The sequence below is a fragment of the Chiloscyllium plagiosum genome, chromosome 8 (assembly GCF_004010195.1).
Source record: "Chiloscyllium plagiosum isolate BGI_BamShark_2017 chromosome 8, ASM401019v2, whole genome shotgun sequence".
NCBI classification, from domain to species: domain Eukaryota; kingdom Metazoa; phylum Chordata; class Chondrichthyes; order Orectolobiformes; family Hemiscylliidae; genus Chiloscyllium; species Chiloscyllium plagiosum.
The window spans coordinates 4998280-5006010 of record NC_057717.1 but is presented as its reverse complement, the minus strand read 5'-3'; positions in this window follow the sequence as shown (position 1 = coordinate 5006010).

The window sequence follows — 7731 nt, the reverse complement described above, 5'->3', positions numbered from 1 at the left end:
TGTTAGCATCACTGTTTCATTCAGCTTCTATGATCCAGAACTTTCCAGACAGGACTAGGTGACATATCCATCATTTTCCAGTATCTCAACATCAATGTCACCATTCAGTGATGGATGATAGATATGGCGGATGAGGTAAATAGATTGTTTCTCCCACAGCAGGGAGCTGCCGGGTGTATCCAGTATAGTGGGATTCCTGATGGTGCACATGGCATCTGCAGAGTACCCATGTCAATGGGGAGAGGTAGAGGAACTGAAGGAGCTCGCGCTCTCTTTATTAATGTTACAGTGTGCCCATGCACAGTACATCATGTTGGTGAATGCCCACTGTCCTGGCAGCAGTCACGACCTCTTCATTCAGAAGCAGTCAGCCATTCCCATCGTCATCGGGTCTCCACGTAGAAAGAAATGAATATATCTTGGATAAAAGCCTTCCCCTTGATGCATGTGTCAAAACACCATCCCCACCACCAATCAACCACATCAAAGTATTCCATGTGGACGGAGAGCAATAGGGTCACTTGGAGTGTCTGGGAGCTGACGATCAGGGATGGAGCAAAACCTCCCATGTCTGAACGGATCTGAGTGAACCCCCCAGTACACAGTATCATTAAGTCCTGCAATCCCTTTCCAGTTCAGTAACATACTGCATTCCATTATTCCTCTAAATGGAATGACAGTTTATATCATGTTTAATTCCACCTGCTAAACTATTATCTGTTGTCTTCACCTCTATGAATCTATTTGCAGACTCTCCACCCTCTCTTGATAATTTAATCTCTTGCTTATCACAGCGACATAACAATTATTTGAAGAGGTGACAAGTAGGTTAGACCAGGGAGACCCAGTGGATGTGGTCTATCTAAACTTCCAAAAGGCCTTTGATAAGGTGAGGGCCTATGGTGTTCGAGGTGAGCTACTTGTATGGATTGAGGATTGGCTGTCTGACAGAAGGCAGAGAGTTGGGATAAAAGGTTGTTTTTCGGAATGGCAGCGGTGACAAGCGGTGTCCCGCAGGGTTCAGTGTTGGGGCCGCAGCTTTTCACATTATATATTAATGATCTGGATGAAGGGACTGGGGGCATTCTAGCGAAGTTTGCCGATGATACAAAGTTAGGTGGACAGGCAGGTAGTCCTGAGGTGGGGAGGCTGTAGAAGGATCTAGGCAGTTTGGGAGAGTGGTCCAGGAAATGGCTGATGGAAGTCAATGTGAGCAAATGCGAGGTCTTGCACTTTGGAAAAATGAATGCAAGCATGGACTACTTTTTAAATGGTGAGAAAATTCATAAAGCCAAAGTACAAAGGGATCTGGGAGTGCTAGTCGAGGATTCTCTAATGGTAAACATGCATGTTGAATCCGTGATTAAGAAAGTGAATGCAATGTTGTCATTTATCTCAAAATGATTGGAATATAAAAGCAGCGATGTGCTACTGAGACTTTATAAAGCTCTGGTTAGGCCCCATTTGGAGTACTGTGTCCAGTTTTGGGCCCCACACCTCAGGAAGGACATACTGGCACTGTAGCGTGTCCAGGGGAGATTCACGCGGATGATCCGTGGAATGGTAGGTCTAACGTACGAGGAACGGCTGAGGATCCTGGGATTGTATTCATTAGAGTTTAGAAGATTAAGGGTAGATCTAATAGAAACTTACAAGATAATACATGGCTTGGAAAAGGTGGACACCAGGAAGTTGTTTCTGTTAGGCGAGGAGACAAGGTCCCGTGGGCACAGCCTTTGCAGTAGAAGGGGTCAATTCAGAACAGAAATGTGGAGACATTTCTTCAGCCAGAGAGTGGTGGGCCTGTGGAATTCATTGCCACGGAGTGCAGTCGAGGTCGGGACGCTAAATGTCTTCAAGGCAGAGATTGACAAATTCTTGATTTCACAAGAAATTAAGGGCTACGGGGAGAATGCAAGTAAGTGGAGTTAAATTGCCCACCAGCCATGATTAAATGGACTCGATAGGCTGAATGGCCTTACTTCGACCCTTATGTCTTATGGTCTTATGGACATCACCAAACTCAGCATCTCTATATCTGTTCCATCCTCCTGATCATTAATATAGACTGTAGATAGTTGAGAACCCAGCGCTGGTCACTGTGTGACCATACTGGCTATGTTCTCTCTAAATGATTTATCCTGAGTGCCTGATCCTGTATGATACCCAGTCCTGCCCCATTCCTGGACAACACAGTAGAAGAGTTGAATAAGAACAAGGAGCATCTGTGAGGTTTCCAACCCCTTGATGAGGCTGATGTCAACGCCGCCTCTGTTCCACTTTCCTGCCATCTCTCCATCATAAAACTCTAATCTAATGTGGCGCAATGTAGATTGCGCCACATGAAAAAAAAATCCACTCCATACCTATACATTCAATTACTTTTAGCATTTTACAGACCTCAAAGAGGTCTCCTTTCATTCTTATAAACTCGAGAGTATAGGCCTAAACTGCTCAATTACTCTTCATAAGACAAATACTTCAAATATGGAAACAATCTAATGAAGCTCTTTTGAATTGCCTCCAATGGAAATACCTCATTCTGCAGGACACCCAAACTGTACTCCAGTTGCAGCCTCACTAATGCCTTGCACAGTTACACCAACACTCCCTACCTTTCTACGATATCCTTTTATAAATAAACACTTGCAGTACCCGGAGGCAGGTTTTCTGTGATACGCAAGCAGACACCCAGATCCCTCTGCACTGAAGCACTTTGAACTTTCTCTCCATTTAGATACTAATTTGTATTTCTATTATACTGGCCAACTTGAATAGCCCCATATTTATTCACTTTAATTTTCCTTGCCAAATGTTGGCCCATTCACCCAACCTATCCATATGTTTTAAAATCTCTTGCATCATCATTCCAAAGTAATTTCCCACCGATGTTCGTGTCATCTGAAAATGTGGCATTGTATTTTCTCTCCCGTCAACCGAGTACAGTAATACTATCGATTGCAAATGGTTGAGGCATGAGTACTGAAATCAATGGCACAAACTGCATTTACCAAAAGAAAATGACACATTTATTCCACCTGACTACATTTTGTTGGATAACCAATCCTCCATCCAAGCTAATAAATTACTCCTAGACCCATGTTGTCTTACCTTTTTCTCTTTGGAGAAGCAACATAACCGAAGCCTTCAGGAAGACCAGATGTGTTCCATCTCCAGAATTTCCACGATCCACCTTGTTTGCGACATCTTCAAATAACTCAAGGAAACAATTCAAACACGATTTAGCCTTCGTAAAACCATGTTGACTCTGACTAATTTGAGTTTGCAAATGTCCTGAACAATGGACTCTAGAAATTTGCCTTAAATTACAATAGTTTATTGTTACACTTTAGTCCCTGATGTATAACATTACTACAAGTTCTTCCCTTTCGAAAAGCTTCACGTTTTCTTTGAATTCCTATTTAATTGGCACAAGGCTTTTAGAGATCTGCTCCAAATGCTGTGTAAGAGCCATGTGTGGCTGAATGGACTCATCATCCTGCTGATGTACAAACTCGATGGGCTGACGTCTTTCTGGTGTTCCCATGTTGCCACCTCCAAGGCCAGAATGACCTCCTCCTGTTGATGCTTTGGAGGATTGGGAGATTGTGGAATCTTCCTGTTGCTGTTTAACATTTTGAGGAGCTGATGGGTCTTCTCATATTTCTCCATAACAGGTGGATATACTGAACGGTCTCCTCATATATCCCGGAGATAGGACCGAGGGATTGATTGATCTTCTCTTGTTCCCATACAACAGACAGTGTCTAAATTAGCTCTTCCTTTTTCATGAAAGAAGTCTCAGATAGTTTTTATCCTTATCCACTTCCCTTGCAATAGGCTCGGTGGGTCTGAATGGCCTCCTGTTATCCCAGTGTAACAATCTCAAGTCACTGTGTGACCTCTTCCTGTTCCTATGTTACAGACTTGAGGAGGCTAAATGGACTGATCCTGTTGCTGTTTAACAGGATACTGATGCAGCTGGCCTACTGTTATAGGCTTGAGTGGCTGATTGGCCTCCCTCTGTAAATGTATGTCAGCATCCAGGGGCTGACTAGCCTCGTCCTGTTTTGGTGTAACAGGTTCGAAGGCCTGAATATACTTCTGTTGTTCTTGTGTAACAGGCTGGAGAATGGAATGGATTCCTCCACTATCTGTGTAATTCACTTCACATGTTGAATCCTTCTAAGAGCAGTCTCAGCTCTCTGGGGGAATACAGAGCATTGTTGGAAGATCATTGTCTTCTCTATTCCATCAGTATAACGGGAGATCTGGAGAAATTAAAGTTTGAGAAGATTATAAATGATGTGGCGAGATGATATCCCCCATTAATCTCCCCAGAACCCAGGTCACTCAGATTCCACAGAATCTAGTAAGGTGGAGCGCAAAACAGCAAGGAGGAGCAAACATTGATGGGAGTTATATATCAAAGTGAAAGCTGCAGTACAAATGCTGGACATGTTATAAAACAGGAAATGAGATATACACATTTGTGGGAACTTCAGTAATAATGTACTGTTTAAATTATATCTAATCTGTGTTAACCCAATCGAATGCTAATGCTGGGAAAAATGGATTTCATGACCGCGTGTGAGATGGTTTGCATTAACATTATGTCGAGCACTGAGTTCGAGATCAGGTTATTTAGGAATTGGTGTTGAATGATCAGAACAGCTAATTGAAACTTTTGCTGTAAAGGACATTTTGGGAACAGTGACCACAATGTTTTTTTATGTTGTTTGAGTACACGGCAGTTTTTGTTTTATTTGAAGTTACCGTTATAAATCTGAGTCATACAAGCCATGAAAGTGTGAGGAGAAAGTGGGGACTACAGATGCGGAGATCAGCGTCGAGGAATCTGGTGCTGGAAAAGCACAGTCAGGCAGCATAGTGAGAGCAGATAAATCCATGTTTCGGGCATAAGCCGTTCATCAGGAATGAAGCTTATGGGCCAAGAGGGCTGAGAGATAAATGAGAAGGGGGTGCGGCAGGGGGGAAGTAGCTGGGGTTGCGATAGATGAAGGTGGGTTGAAAGTAATAGGTGATGAAGGGAGACAGAACGCCTCATCTACTGCATCCATTAAACCCGATGTGGTCTTCTCTACATTGGCGAGGCAGGAGGTCAACTTGTAGATCATTTCAGAGAACATCTCTGGGACAGCCACATTGAAAAACGCCATCGCCTTGTGGCTGAGCACTTTAACTCCCCTTCGCACTCAGCCAACGACATGACGGCCCTGGGCCTGATCCATCACCAAACCCGAGCCACCAGAAGCCTGGAGGAAGAAAGCTTCATCTTCTGCCTTGGGACACTCCAACCACAGGGGATCAAAGTGGTTTTCACCATTTCCCCATTTCCCCTAATTCCGCCTTATCCCACTCCAATCTTGCAAGTCAGCACCGCCCTTTTGAATGTTCCTAAGTGTCCACCTTCCTCCCTATCAATCTGGTCCACCCTCCTCTCCGACTATCACTTTCAACCCCACCTTTATCTACCTTTTAGATGAAAGGAGGCAGCTTAGAAAAATGCCAAGTGTTGCAGTAAGCTAGTAGATGCTGAGAAATGTATGACCCAGCAAAGGATGACCAAGAAACTGAGAAGAAAATCAGAAAGAGAAAAAGCGTGCAAATGAAAGAAAAATATAAAGACTGCTAAAAAGCGTCTATCAATGTATGAAAAAAAATAAAAACAAGGTCAAATGTGGAACAGTGGGTGTGCGTTCAGGATAATTTATTGCAGAGAACAGATAAATCGTAGGGAAAAGAAACAGTTTCTTTGTGTCTATCTTCATGGAAGAATGTCCAGAAATTCTTCCAGAAATACCAAGTGACCATGGGATCTGTGTAAATAAAGTCTAAGATCATTCTTATCAGTGTTGAACTTATCTTTGAAAAGAAAGCTGGATTGAGTATTTATAAACCTGACAGAATAGATGAACTTCATACAAGAATTTAAGAGGAAGCAGCAATAGACATGTTGAGTGCATCACGGATTGTCACTTTATTTTACGACACATTCCAGAAAGGCATTTAGCCAATCTGGATAAGGCAAAGGTAATAAATATTATCCAAAAACTTAAGAAAGGATGAATTTGGAGAATGGTGAACTACAGACCAGTTATCTTGTCATCCACAGTCAGGTATCTGTCGGACTCGATGACAAAGAACATCTTACTAGATATTTAGAAGATAATAACACAACTGGGGAGTGTAGAATGTACCGATGAAAGGAAAACCAGAAGTGGCAAACATCTTTTTCGAATGGTTTGAAGATGATTCTTGTGGACATAGGGCAATGATGAACCATTGGATAACGTTTAGTTGCATATTCATGAGCTTTTTTTTTCAAAGAACTCACACAGTAAGCTCATAAGAAAACTTAAAGCGAGAGGTATTAGGAAGAGCATATGAAAATCGGAAAGTAAAAATTAGGTTTACATTCATGTGAATGTAATTGAAATATAGAGGATGTCGTGCGCCAGTTGCATCGAGTGTTCATGAGACTACACTTAGCGTATTTTGTATCGTTTGGAGTCCCAAGCTAAGAAAGAATATATTGACTACAGAGGAACTGCAAAAGGTATTATCCAGATTAATCCCTAAAATGGCAAGATTGTCTGATGTGGAAACTCAGCCTGTGATCTCGAGTTTCAAAACATGAGAGGTGATTGCAGTGAAACTTAGAAACATAGAGCGGACTGAATAACAGAAGGACATGGAGAAGTACAAGTAGGCGAGATTAGGGAGAATCCCACGATATTCTACACGGACAAGTAGAGTAACTTAAGACGATCGAGTATTAGATCACTGTTAAGGAAACTACTGGATAAAATAGGGGATGAGAATATCGAACTCCAATCAGAGTCGCAAGGTTTGATCAGGGATAATTATCATGACTTTATCAGAAGGAAGTCACATTCAATGGATGTGATTGAATTAGTTTGAGGAGGTGGATTATTTAGTTTTGTAGGAAGGCCTTTGACAAATTTCCACCTGGGAAACTGAAAAGTAAAGTAAAATCTCACAGTATGAAGGGTAACTTGACAGGTTATAACGAAAATTGTCTGAGTAGCAGGAGACAGAGGATGGTGGGAGAAGGCTGGAGACCAGTATCCCCTGGTGTACCACAGGGATTAGTGCTGTGTCCCTTATTGTTTGTGTTATTCATAAAGAAAATATAGATGTGAATGTGGAGGGGGCTAGGTGGAGAGTGTGGAAGGTGTGATAAGTGAATGCATGCTTGACATAAAGATTGGATGGGTGGTTAGCAGTGAGGAGGAAAGCCTTAAATTACAGGAAGATGCAGACGGAATGGTCAGATGGGCAGATCAATGGCAGATATAACGTAACTCTGATAAATATGAGGTGATGCACTTTGGGAGAAGGAACCAGGCAGGGGAGGACTCAATGAATGGCAGCACACTGGGAAGCTCAGAGTGTGCTTCTCCACACATCCCTGAATGTGACTGGACAGGCTAATGGTCGAGTTAAGAATTGGACATTGGGTGTTGTGTTTCCGAATCAGAGTGTAGATTATAAGAGCAATACAGGGCTTTGGTTTGGCCAAAATGGAATACTGTATATAGTTCTGGGAGCCACATTCAGGAAGGATGTGATTGTACTGGAGAGGGTGCAGAGGTGATTCATCAGGATGTTCCCTGGGATGGAGCATATCACTTATGGAGAGATGCTGCATTAGCTCGGGTTGTTTACTTTGCGGCAGAGAAAGCT